This window comes from Miscanthus floridulus, chromosome 14 (assembly GCF_019320115.1).
Source record: "Miscanthus floridulus cultivar M001 chromosome 14, ASM1932011v1, whole genome shotgun sequence".
NCBI classification, from domain to species: Eukaryota; Viridiplantae; Streptophyta; class Magnoliopsida; order Poales; family Poaceae; genus Miscanthus; species Miscanthus floridulus.
The window spans coordinates 1,437,789-1,451,978 of NC_089593.1; positions in this window are offsets into that span (position 1 = coordinate 1,437,789).

Consider the following 14,190-nt stretch of genomic DNA (forward strand, 5'->3'; position numbering starts at 1 on the left):
ATTATCTACAATTTAGACTTTGCTACATATTAGATGAACAATTGTAAGACAAGCTATGTGTCGTGCTCCTAAACAATTTTAAATCATGTAGGTTTGCTCCAAGGGTTAAGAATGATACCGTGCAAGCCTACCATAAGATATACCTAGTGTATGCATGACAAAAGATATAAACATGCAAATACAAACCTAGACATGAAGAGTAACTAGATGCTTTAAAAAATACCAATTTGTAAGAAATACCACTCATAGGAAAAACAAATTGATACTACTTGAAGGAAATTGAATCTAGTTACCTAACATGAGAAGCGGAATTTGGGTCCATAGTATTCACTTACCCACTTGGCAATGATCTTGTCCATCATGATGCACCCCATGAAATGCACCCATACTTTGCCAAGTCTCCAAATTCCCCGATTTCCATTGGACTTCTCACTTCCCTTTTGGGTTCCAAACCTTCTTAGTGCTCTTCATGTTGGAAATGATTTCCTTTGGCACCCAAAAGCATTTGACCCCATTGTTGGCTTGCTTGTTCACCTTGATGGCCACCACCTTGTCATTTTTCTTCTTCTTTAACAAGTATGGTGTGGAGGCCTTCTTGTCCACCTTGTTGGTATAGGTGTTGGAGAGCTTGCTTGTTTGCTTCTTCTCTTTCTTCTTTGCTCCTCCCCCATTCTTTACCTTGCACTCATAGGACTTGTGACCTTCCTTGTGGCACATGTAGCAAACCATAGTTTGTCCTTTATCAAGCTTCTTCACTCCCTTGATGGTGTTATATTGATGAAGTTGGGCTTGCTTCGCCTTGCCTTTCACTTGAGTCAAGTCCTTGGTGAGGCGAGCTACTTCTTGCTCGAGTTGCTCATTCTCCTTTGCAATCTCTTGTGTGCATGTATCTACAACAACTTTCTCAACACAAACTTGGTCGTACAAAGATGAGTCTAAACATAAATCATTACAAGAAGTAGAGGCATCCTTTTTAGACATGTTAAAGATATAACTTTTCTTTTTAGATGCCTTGGTGGGGGTTGTACTAACGGCTTCAAGATTAGCAACTTTATTAGTTAGCTCATCACAATGTTTGCACGTGGTTTTCATTTTAGCAAGCAAACTTTTATAAGCATATTGTGAGCTAGCTAACTTTTCTTTTAATCTTTCATTTTTCTTTACAAGTTGCGCATCATTGATTGTGCATGCATTTGTTGTTGTACTAGCCTTAAGTTGCTTAATTTTAGTAGATAGTTCAACATTGAGATTAGCAAAGTTCTCATATTGTTCAAGCAAAGTTTTGTATGCTTCTTGTGAACTATTTAGCTTTTCTTTTAATTTTTCGAGCTTCTTTTGTTGACTAGTGCAAACTTTAGCATAATTAAGATTTTGTTGCACAATTTTATCATAAGAAGGCATTTCATCATCACTATCACTCTCTCTAGAGGATGGGCTTTTGTTACCTCGTGCCATAAGGCACACACGAGAAGAGCTTGATGATGAGTGCTTGCGCCCTCGTCTCTTGTGATGGTGTTCTTCTTCACTTGAAGAATTATCCCATGACCTTATTGATGTGAGGGCTTAATTCTTGCATGCCTTCTTCTTTGTCTTGGGTGTGGGCTTGTTTGGACAAACTTCCACAAAGTGCCCCAACTCGCCACATCCATAGCATCCTCTCTTTCTTTGCTCATTTCTTTGATTGGTAAAAATAAGATCTTGGATTTGGATGGGCACACCCTTGACAATGAGCCTTTGGATCATCTTCTCCACCTTGTTGATTAGTTTGATTGATTTTTCATCAAGGTCAGAGGTGGAGGAGGAAGATTGATCATCTTTACTTGAATCTTCATCATCATCATCATCCTCATCTTCTTCTTCCTCTTCACTTGAGGAGCTTGAGCTTGAGCTTGTCTCAACTTGCTTGCTCTTCATTTTCTTTTTCTCGCTACATGCGAGAGCTTTGCCTTTGCTCGATGAAGAGGCTTCCTCTTGACCCATCTTACATGATATTTCAAATGCCACTATCTTGCCAATGACTATGCCTAGGGTCATGGTGCTCAAGTTCTTCATGTTGTGAAGGATGGTGATGATGCTTGCATATTTCTTTTGTGGTAGCACGGAGATGATCTTCCTCACGATGTCCGCATCATCTAGCTTTGTTAATCCTATTGAATGGAGCTCATTGATAATTAGATTCAAACGAGAATACATATCACGAACAAGCTCACCATCATTCATTGTGAAGGAATCATAATTTTGTTTAGCTAGACAATGTTTTTGCTCATGGACATTAGATGTGTCGTCATGGAGCTCTTGAAGTTTAAACCAAATTTCATGTGCCGTATTTAAGGTGAACACTTGGTTAAACACATCCATGCTAAAAGATTCAAACAAGCAATTCTTAGCTCTACCATTGAAATGTATTTCCTTCTCTTCACTCTTTGTGGGTTTATCGGGATTCTTAATGGGTTTTATCCCGTTATGAGTGACTCACCAAACTCCCAAATCAATCGTCTCAAGGTAGCAAGCCATTCTAGCTTTATAATAGGGGAAGTTAGTGCCGTCAAAGTGTGGAGGCCTAGAGGTGTCCATTCCAACAACTCTAAATAGCATCGACTCAACGGTGGTTAAGCCAAAGGTCCAAATTGAGCCAACCGACTCTGATACCAATTGAAGCGGACCGTGACGCCTAAGAGGGGGGGGTGAATTAGGCAACTTAAAATTCTAACTCTAAATTATGACCTCTTTTTTCTAACCTTAGCAAAACCTATGCAAAAGATAAACTATCTAAATATGCAACTACAGTTTTGCTAGTGTATTGCTATCTCTATCGCAAAAAGAGTAATACAATCAATGTAAATGCGGAAGCTAAAGAGCAAGGTAGAGATATGCAAACTCCCATCGACGACTCTGGTATTTTTACTGAGGTATCGAGAAGCGCGCAAGCTTCCCCCTAGTCCTCGTTGGAGCCCCTCGCAAGGAATCCCTCGCAAGGGCCAAGCTCCCGGTCAGGGTAACTCTGTGGATAGCCTCGGGCCTTTCCCATGCGCAAGTGGGTCTCCGACGTGCCTTCTGGCAAGCCTCTCTCGTATGCTCCCCACCGTCTTTACTATCAAGCTTCCGGCCAAAATGCCACGGACCTTGTTCCCTCCGGTACACGGTGGCGGCTACACCACAAACGCGGTTGGTGTGATCTCGCAAGACTACAAGCCCCTCCGATGTACCACAATGGTGCGCGCAAGCACCGAGTGGTAAGAGATATGCAAACCTCACTAAACACTAGGCCTAAACCTAGAGCAAGCGCATAAGCGGTGGTCTAATCAACCTAAGCACTTCACAAAGCACCTACGCTAATCACCTAATAAAACACTAAGCACTATACAAGTGGAGATCACTAAAATGGTGTATCAACACCCTTGGTATGTTTTCTTAGCTCCACACTTCTCAAATAGCTGGTTGGGGGGTCTATTTATAAGCCCCACTGAGAAAGTAGCCGTTGGGGACGAAATCTCGCCTTTCTGCTACTGACCAGACACTGATCACGTCCTGACAGGACGCGTTCGGTCGTCCCGACCGTTGCAGCCGCAATCAACTGATCGAACGCTGCCAGCGTCCAGTCACATGCCACCGGACGCGTCCGATCGCATTTTTGCCGCTCTAGAACCTCTCTGTACTCGATCGAACTCTGTTGTCCTGCGTCCGGTCGATTTTGCCGCCATCATTCGGTCCAGCGTCCGGTCGCTGCTGCTGACGCCTATTTGCCGAGCCTCTTGATCGGAGCGTCCGGTCACTTTCCTCCAGCGTCCGGTCACTTCTGTGAGCTCGTTTCATCGCGATCTTGCATACAGCTTGGTTCCTATCTTCATACTTGGACTTTGCTTGATATCATGGGTCTTCTCTTATGCTTCTAAGGTCTTGCTTATGGTGTTGATCATCGGATCATCACATTACCTTCGTCCAAGTCATGTCTTGCATCCTATTGAACTACAAACAATCACTTGCAAATTCATTAGTCCAATTTGGTTGTGTTGATCATCAAACACCAAAACCCAAAGTAAATGATCCAAGGGTCCATTTTCCTTACATAGACAAAACAACTATGCATGCAGCTATGCCAGTAGACAGTGTGGAAATATACATGCACTTGCACATGACAACCATGGAACTTGATGCACGGCAAGGCGGGGCCATGGCCCTCTATGGCCCTAAGGTAGCTCTGCCAGTGCCTGTCTCTCTATTTAGTCTCTATTAATCCAACACTATAGAGACAGTAGAATAGTTCATCTATAAAATAGCAAATATATATAGGTGGTATCTTATGACGCCCATCTTTGTTATTAATCAATAATAAAAACAGAAAAAGAAAATAGATTCTCATCACTGGAGCTTCTGATCTATGATGTCCTCGTGTGTCTGCCTCTATGTCGTCCTCGTCTTTCCGCCTCCATGCATGCACCTCCATGCAGTCCTCCTCATCCTCCATGAGAGCAAAAGGGGGAGTCAACAAGCCATATCTAGCTAGGAAAGGATACAAAGTCATCTCTCACCTACAAACGCCGGATCTGCAATGCCCTCATCGGGTCTACCACCCCCTTTCCAGATCCGATAACTGAGAGGGGCCATGTGCTGCCTGGGAGCGAGGAAAGGGACATTCTTGATGAGGTGGATGTCATTGGCATAGCCGCGGATGGGGTCGCATCAGATTCGGAGTAGGTTAGAGGGCACACTACACACTCACATTGTCGGGTTCATAAACCCGGGGTCCCTCAGGGACCGGCTTCCACGCCAAGGCTCGGCCCAGAAGAATGACCTTTTCTTCTTCTGGACTGGCCCAAGAGTCTGAACTCAGTAGACTGGAGCACTCGCTTCAGGCCTAGGCCGCCTTTGGCCCATCTCTCCAACCAGAGCACTAGCTCAGGCTCAGGCCAGCTCTAAACGGCCTCTCCGATCGGAGCGCTAGCGTCAGGCCCCGGCCAGCTCCGCATGGCCTCCACTCGGAAAGCCTGACCCAAGGACCGCCTCTGACTCTGACCCCATGTCTCCGACCGGGATTCATAGAAAACCCTGTTCATCGCTATTCTCCGACTAGGGCCATCCGACCGGGGACGCCCGCTCGGAAAGAACCAGAAGGCGTGCGGAGAAAGGCAAGGCATGGCTCACAAGTCAACACCACTGTACCAGGGACCATACCCTGCACGAAGTAGTGCTCTGCAGCCACCCTGACACAAAGTATTGTAGGGGCCGCTAGAAACTCCCATATGGTAAGCCCCCTCCGCGTGTCTCTGGACACCGATTGCGGTATGGGCTCCAGGATTTGCCATACCGAGTGAACATAGCACAGCTCCTCACATGCCACTAGGCATCCAGAAGTATTCTGCAGGTACTGGCGTCATCCTTCCTGAAGAAGATAGCTCGACCTCCCGTACACATCTGACATCCTACAGCGATATCGACAGTATTGGGAGGCTTCAACCATTATCTAGTTTTCATCACCGTAGGCAGCAGGGCTTAGAAATATCTGTACTCTCTCCCTCTCACCTGTAAAAGCCATCCCCTTCATCTATAAAAGGGGATGCGCTCCCTCCAACCAGGGGAGATCGACTTCTTCAAGCTTAGACTCACTAGATCGACATCAACACTCCCAACCGCAAGACCACCCAGTTCCGACCATGACCCTTCCGGTCGGAGCCGACCGAACCTCTTATACACCCCCTCCTTTCTCCTTCTCGTTTGTTCCCCCACTATAGACTTTGAGCACCTAGGCTCAGGAATAAAGTCACCGACCGACCCCGACTGGACATAGGGCATGTTGCCTGAACCAGTATAAATCCTGTGTCATTGTGTGCTAGGCCACCTCCAATCACAACGTATAGCAAAACTACAAATATTTACTAGCTGGTAACTTTCTGCACCGACAGTTGGCGCTGTCCGTGGGGAAGACGCTGTACGTTCAACACTTTTGGTCATCGGATGGCCCATTTTTCCACCACCCCCACCATGGCGGGCTTGGGCGATACGATTCACTTCGGCTCGCTGGAGTTCCCGCACTCTCGCCTGCCGAGATGTGGGTTCCACCCATCTTCGAGCCATTCTAGGCCTTCCGATTTGGGAGCCTGGACTTCGTCACTGACCGGCTCTGCGTACTCCACCTCCGCAAGGAGGGTCGTGACCCGACACCCGTCGAAGGGACGTCCTCCATCGACTTCGGGACGCGCAACTTCGACGGCGCGGCATCTGCGCTTCATTCCGAGCAAACTCTCTGCTCAAACCCCGCTCCGTCATACGGCCAGTTCCCCTATGGCCTTGCGTCTTCTGCGGACGCATACGCCTAGGGACTCCAAAAGGTGCTGGCACCGCACCCTCTCACGTCTGAGTTCGTGGGGATGGCGAGCTATTCTCCCACCAGCTTCCTCGACATCATGGATGACGATGTCGGGAGTGACGGCTCCAGCATCGGCGACGTGGCACCTAGCCACCGTCGGTCCCGGGAGTACGCTGTGGCGCACACCGTGGAACAGCCGCTGGGGGTAATGGAGTCCTTCCGGACCCATGCCCCGCTAGGCCCCCACACGGGGACCCCTGAGCTCACACGTGAGCACGGGGAGAATCTACGACAACAGTGGCTGCATTAGCCACCAACTGCACCAATGCGCTCGGCGCACCACACTGCGCCCCAGACGCATAGACCGGCGAGCGGTGCTCAGGGTCGTGCCCATCAGCCCTAGCGCAACGCCCCGGTTCGGGGGACCAATCCCCCGCAGTTCGCTCGGGCTAGTCAGAACGTTGCCGCCGCGGCAATGCTCCTACGTGACCTGCCCGAGCCGAACGACCCTCGCAGACGGGTAATCCACCAGAACCTCCGGGCACTGTTGGAGACCGCCGCCGTTCAGCAAGCAGAGTGCTCCATATCGTGACACCGACCCACGACCTTGCTCCCCATCCGGGGGATAGGGACGCAGCAGATGGGGCACTACACCCTGTCATTGCCACAACCACTGATTGCGGCACAAGAAGCCACAACCGCTCCTCGTCTTGACTTGACGACCGCCCCGTGCCGACCACCCATCTACGCATGCCTCGAGCCGAACCATGACGCGCGCAGTGTCGACCGATGTTCCAGCCCTGACAGCCTGGAACCACGGACCTTTGTCCAACACCCTCAGCAAGCGCCTTTTCTGCCATGCTTCAACGAGGGCTGCGACAAAGGTAAGGCCAAGCGCCAGGATCAAGATGAGGGCCGCCGCACAGAGGGGAAAGAAGAACAAAAAGGATCACCGCCAACCGGCGAACTCTGCGTTGGCCGCCGCGGCAGATTACGCGGGCACTCAGCCCCAGCAAGGCCCTCTGGGAAACTTTTACGAGCTCGTGGAGAGCCCGTGCACCAACCACAACTATCCCGTCAACCATCTCTACAAGGACTGCCAGCTCCTTAAGCGCCTGCTGAGGTAGGCTGATAGGCCAAAGGAGGAAGAAGAAGGGGAAGCACCGACTGAAGGACGACGACAACGACGCCCTCTCCGTGGACCTTGGAATAGCTATGTCTTTTCTTCTTTTCCTAAGTTTCAGTCTTACCTTACTTAGCGAACGCTCCTACAAGAGCACCTCGACCCGAACACTGTTCGACTCGGAGCGCTCGGGGGCTCCACCAGGGGGCTCTACTACCCCTTTGTTGTTTTTTACCTTAAGTACTCTTTTGCTTTTGTATAAAGAAACTCTTTCCTACCTGAGTAAAAGGGTAGTTAGTTCCTTTGTTTTACCTTACGTAACTTTGCTTTAGAACATTCCGACTGATCGCACCCCACCTTTTCCTATGGCTACGACCGGCCGAGCCTCGTGGGCCACACCCCGGGCTTGTAAAGTTGCAGCCCACGGAACAAACAGGCAGGTACAAGAGAGAAAGAAATTTAAAACAAAATTATGCCAAGGGAGAACTAAGGAACGAAAGGGAACAAGCTTCCCCGAACGGAGCAACTCCATTACAAAAGCAAAAAACCGATTGCAGTCATTAAAACACACCACGAATGTCTTACACGGGAGCTTCCCCACGAACTTAAAACTTCCTACATTTACTAACTACTATTATTTTTGCATGCTACTAGGCTAGCCTGACGACATCCAACGATGGTGCAACCGATGAAGGCTCAAGCTGCTCACTTCCCGACGGCACGGCATCCGGCTCGGCCAAGACCGAGGCGACATTCCCCTCCGACCCAGGCTCTTTGCCATCTGAAAGCTCTGCAGCATCCTCTCCATGCGCTTTTTGGCTAGGTCTTCGTGGCGGACATCCATCACCCACTCGATGGAGACTTGATCTGCCACCGACCGCGCGTACGGCAGCAAGCGCTCCTCGATCGACTGGATGTCCGCCATGCTCATACCTTCAGCGTATCCGCTACATATGGTGGTGAAGTCTAGGTGCGGTGGTGCGTCCCCACTGCGGTCAGCACCCCCGACGCTCCGTAGAACAACCCGGATCTGATGAGATCCCGAACCTCCCTTGGGACCTCCGCCAGCTAGACAGCAGGCACATTGGTGCTCGGCGCCGACCCAAAGATCTCCGAGACGACGTGCTGGGCAACGTTGCGGATCTGGTCGAGATCCCCCTCAAGAGCACGACGCTCCTCACAGGACATGGCCAGCTCCTCCGTACGCCGGCCAAGCGTCGCCTTGGTCGTCTCCAGGTCCTGCTCCAACACCTCCACTTTTCCGCCCAGCTCTGCGAGAAGAGCAACGAGCTCAGGAATAGGCTGAGGGAAAAGCCAACACAACAAAAAGCAGAAAGGGGACATACCGATGTGAGAAGCCTCAAGGGTGGAGAGATCCTCCGCTTGCCGAGCCACCTGCTCGCATAGCTGGGCCACCTGCTCGCGCAGCTGGGCCACCTGCTCACGCAGCCGGGCACTCGCGTCCTCCGTCTCCATCACCTGGCCCCGGAGCGCGCGCATCTCTCGATCTGCCTCCGACCGGGCCCTCCGCTCCACCTCCACGGCCTTCTCCGCCGACTCCAGGGCGGCGCGCTCTAGATCAAGGGCCGCCAAGGCCTCCTAAAGTGCCACTTCGGTGTTCGCTAGGGACGCCCGCAACTCCACTTCAGTCTCTGCCTGGTGGGCCCTTGCCACCTCAAGCCCTTGCTCGGCCGCAGTCGCCCGCTCCTCCGCACGCTACCCCTCCGTCCGCGCCGCAGCCGCCTCAGCCGCCCGGTCATGGGACTCATGGCAAGCGGACTCCGCCCGACGCTCGAGCTTAGCCATCCGAGCATACTCCGACCAGAGGAAGTGGGACTTGCGGGACGACGTCTTCCTTATCTCCTATGATAGGTAAGCACGCTAAAAACAACCGACAAGGGATTCAGGGGTAAAAGACAAGTACCAGAAACTCACCTCCGCCACGAGCTGCATGTCGCCCTCAACCAACTACCGGGCGAACAAAGCCCGCTTCCGGGCGCTTTCAAGTTGCGCGGTCAGCTTGGTGAGTTCTGATACCGCGACGTGCCCTTGCCCTCCGAAGATGTCCCAAAGCTGACGCTCCTAAGAGTCCCAAAGGACGAACCACGCACTCACTGGATGCTCAGGGCAGGGCCACTCTAGGTCACCCTCCGGCACCACGTCGGAGGGCCTAGCCTCCAATCGTGCCACTGCCAAGTCCCGTGGTGACACCACCAGCCCGCCAGAGGTCCCAGCCACTGACTGGACCACCACCAGGCTCCGCAACGGCACCAACGGCTCTGCCGTGACATCATCGATGGGTTGCTGCAATGGCACCAACAGCTCCATTGGGACATCCGCCTCGTCATCAGACGGGATCTCCACCACCTCATCGACCTGGACCGCCACCGGGACTCCCGACCCTGGCCCGACCACGTCTTCCCTCGGCGCCTTCGGCTCCGACGGCAAGGGTGAGCCACGTGACCCTCTACCCGGCAAGGCTGGAAGCTCGCTTTCCCTTACCTCCATTGTGAGAGTCACCTCCGATGCCACCACCGCCATCAGCACCGAGATCGCCGCTAACACCGACGCCAGAGCCGCCGCCTCCTCAATAGCCAAACCAGAGGGCACCATCCCCGGAACAGAAGGTCTTGCCGCCGTGACACGCTGCAGAACAGGCTTCCAGGTCTCCTGCACGGCAGTTGGGGCAATACTCATCCCCGGCATCCCCGAGCCACTGACAAAAGGTATGGATCAGTCACACTCCAACAAAAAGCTTAGCTAGCAAAAAACTAAAAGAAAACGGAGAAAGACATACCGGGTGGCGAGCGGCACAACTCTGAAGGCCGACCCTGACCTCGACGCGCCTACGCATCGAGGACCACTCCCACACCGCGACCCGCGCTCCTTTACTTCGGCAGGGGGCAAAGTCATCCCTACCTGCTCCTGCCCGACCTACGGGTCATCCTGACCCCCAGCTTAGGAATCCTCGACCGGAGCAACAAGGGTAGTATCCTCCGACTGTGACTCACGCGGCACACGTGCCCTGGTCCGCCCCTCAGATCACCCGGCATGCTCGACTACGCCCGCAGTAGGCAGGTCCTCCCGCCGCGAGTCATGCGTCGGCGCCGGTCCGAGCGACGCGCGAGTGTCAGTCTACCCCTCAGCAGACCGTCCGCCTTGCTCCACCATGTCCACAACAGGTGGGAGCGGGGCCGACGACACTGTCAAGGGGCATGGTGACCGCGTCCACTTCGACGCCCGCTCACCGACGACGTCTACACCTGCTGCGCATTTCCTCGACGAGGGATCCGCCGCACGACGCGCGACCACCAGCTCGTCACCAGCGGATGATGTCGCAGTGTCACGACGCTCCGCCGAGGTTGCGATGACCCCCCCCCCCCCCCGCTCTCCTCCTCGTCGGAGAAGACCATATCATCCAGATCCGTAGGATCGTCTGACACGAGTTCCAACTCGACGTCGCTCCTACATTCCCCAGCCCTCGTGCGCCGGCCGACCTCCTGCTCTTTCACCTGCTTCCATAGGATCTCCTTATTCTTCTTCTTCCGAGCCTCGACCACCTTCTTCTGAGTGGTCTGCCGAGCCACGCCCTATGGTCCCTTGGGAAGGTGCGGTCGGGACTTATACCTCCCAAGCCCCTACGGAATGAATGAACCAGATCAAAGAGATAGGAAAGAGCAGAGAAGAAACATGAACAAAAACAGGGGAACACACCAACATGGACACGATCGAGGTGTTGAGCGGTATGCGTTTTCCTGCAACCGTCTCCCCAGGCCTCAGCTGCAACACCCGATCGACATGACTCTAGACCTCATCATCCGACAACTCCTCCGGCGACGCACGGTTCGGGTCCGACTGGCCGCCGTACTCCCACATCGGTTGCGTCCTCTCCGCCAACGGCGCAATCCGGCAGTGGTAGAGAGTGTAGAACACCGGCACTCCGTCAAGGCTGTGCCTCATGAACTTCCAGAGCTCCTCTTCGATGGCCTCCACCTTGTGCCTCCCTTTACGGCCGCAACCCCACGACCAGCTTTCCTGCTCCTCCGGCCTCCTGTCTGTAAACGACAGGAACGGCGCCGCCTCCGAGTTCCTGATGTAGAACCACTTCCCGTGCCACCCCCGATTGGAACTGTAGGGGGTGTACGTAGGGTATGAACCTCCTACACTTGGCTTCCTCTGAAGGGCGAAACCCCCCACCGGCGCGGCCTCAACCGAGCTCCCCACCGTCAAGGTCCTCCCAGAGAAGAATTGCTGGAAGAGGTCCGTGTGCAGCTCCATCCCAAGGAAAGCCTCACAGGCGGTGATGAAACCGGCTATATGCAACACCCCCATCGGATTGAGGTGTTGCAGCACCAAATCCCACTCATTAAGGAGCCCGCGTAGGAACCAGTGCACAGGGTATCCTAGCCCACGCTCATGGAAGGTAAGGAAGGACACTACCTTGTCGAGATGAGGTCACGGGAACTCCTCTTCCCTAGGGACCCTCTAGTGCGCCACCTCCTACGGTGGCAGAAAACCCTTCTTGACGAAAGACTCCAGCACCGGCTTCCTCATGATGGATGACCTCCAGCCCAATATCTTGCTCCGCCTTGCAAAAAGGATCAGTAAGTTCTCCCCTTCTCCCTCGCTCTCTCCCCCTTCCTTTCCTAGAAACCTCCGCAGCTCTCAGGAACACTTTCGACGAGGAGGAAAAAGAAAGGCGGCGGCGGCAAACGATGAACAGGCAAAAGAACGAGGCGAACACCCTCTCTCTTCTCCTACTTAAAGGAAGGGGGGCAGCAGTTAGGAAAGGATGTGTCGATCGAGAAGGCAAAGCGGTGGGGCGAGAAACTCTCTCTCTCTCTCTCTCTCTCTCTCTCTCTCTCTCTCTCTCTTTCCATTTAATGCAGATGGGATGCCCCCTGATCGACGAGACGTGCCCAGCATGACAAAATGGCTCCTAATCAGACAGGACACGACCGGGACATGGCCCACCACTACCGCACGACCAGCCACTACCTCACGCTGGGCACGAAAACCGAAGCATCACCACACGTGGACGGCTCCCTGTCTCCCCAGGTGTGACCTAGAGAGATCCAACAGCGAAGTCTCCACTGGGAGAGACCAACCGGCCTCCTGAGTCGATCGATTCACTCAGGATAAACACCTAAGATACAGGTCCCGGTCGGATGGCTCCGACTGGAGCTCTTCGAACCCCGTCTCTTAGGTCACCAAGGTGAGCATGTGTTCATTAATACATACAGTTCACACAAGGGCTAACCCACGATTGACGAGCGCAGGTACCACCAGTCGTGCAAGCGCCACCACGCGAAATCTCTGCTGGGAGACAACCAGACCTCCCTGAGTCGATCGAGTCACCTAGGATAGATCAACCGGACTCCTGAGTCGATCAATTCACTCAGGACAAGTACCTGAGATACAGGAAGGAAGCGAAGGGACGCCCCATGCGGGCCATGCTGACTCCATCTTGAATGATGAGCACGGGTCCTGGTCGGACATTTCTGACTGAAGCTCTCCGAAACCCGTCTCTCAGGTCATCAAGGTAAGCATATGTTCATAAAAAACTGTTCACACAAGATCTAACCCACGATTGACAAGCGTAGGTCTTGGATGGGCATTTCTGACTGGAGCTCTTTGAATCCCGTCGCTCCAGTCTTCAAGGTAAAACACCATCAAAGCCCATGTATTTCATTACAAATCATTCATACATCCATACGCGCATTCATCTCATACGCCTAAACCCCCCGGACGGTTAGGGCATGAACTGCCCGGGGGCTCGGGAACTAAGCATCGCACGTGTAGCGAAATGCACCAAAACGCTCTGTGTTGCGCCACAAAGCGGTGGCTTGCCTCATTCGACATGAGCAACCAAACAGAGCCAGGGGAGAAAACCGTAGATGAGCACCGTGAGGCCTTCGCCCGGTCTGGCAAACTAGGTCATCTCAACCTTCTCATTCGATCCTGAACCTCTCACCACAGAATCTCCATCGAGGGAGAGGCCGTCAGGCCACCTGGGTCAGTCTATGGAATGACCTAGGCATCTGTCAGGCTATAGGTAAAGGAGTAGTGGAATGCCACAAGAGGGCTATGCCGACCCCGTCACGAACGACGGACCCGGATTCCACTCAATCACACCCGTTAGCGAGCTCACCGAGCTAGTCTTTGAGCCCGAGCGATCAGGACAGGTGACAAAACTCAGCCCCTCCGGTTGTGAGGAACCGGATGGGGTAGCGCAAAAACGACTCACAGCCCCCACGAAGGCCCGACAAGGCTCGAGGGTTTAAACGCCATGGGACCGTGACTCCAAATTCGCATCGACGGGATAGGCGACATCCGGCTACGGCTTGGGACCGCGACTCCTTAACTCGCGTCGACGGGATAGGCGACATCCGACTATGGCTTGGGACCGCGACTCCTTAATTCGCGTCGACGGGATAGGCGACATCCGGCTACGGCTTGGGACCCGCGACTCCTTAACTCACGTAACGGCTTCACTAACTAAAACTAACTCTTTCGATCCACAGCGAGCATCGACGTCTGGGTCTACTCGCGACTCCACCTTCCCCGATCCCACGGCACGCACCAACGCCAAAGATCGAACTCTGTTGCATCCGAAACTAAGTTATTTCCGTTCAACGGCGCGCACCAACGCTAGGGCTTGTTTCAAAAACTAAAAACTTCCTCGTCCGATCCTCAGCGCGCACCAACGCTGGGATCATTAAGTTCTGTCTCAATCCAATCCCCGCGCTTAAAACACCTCGGC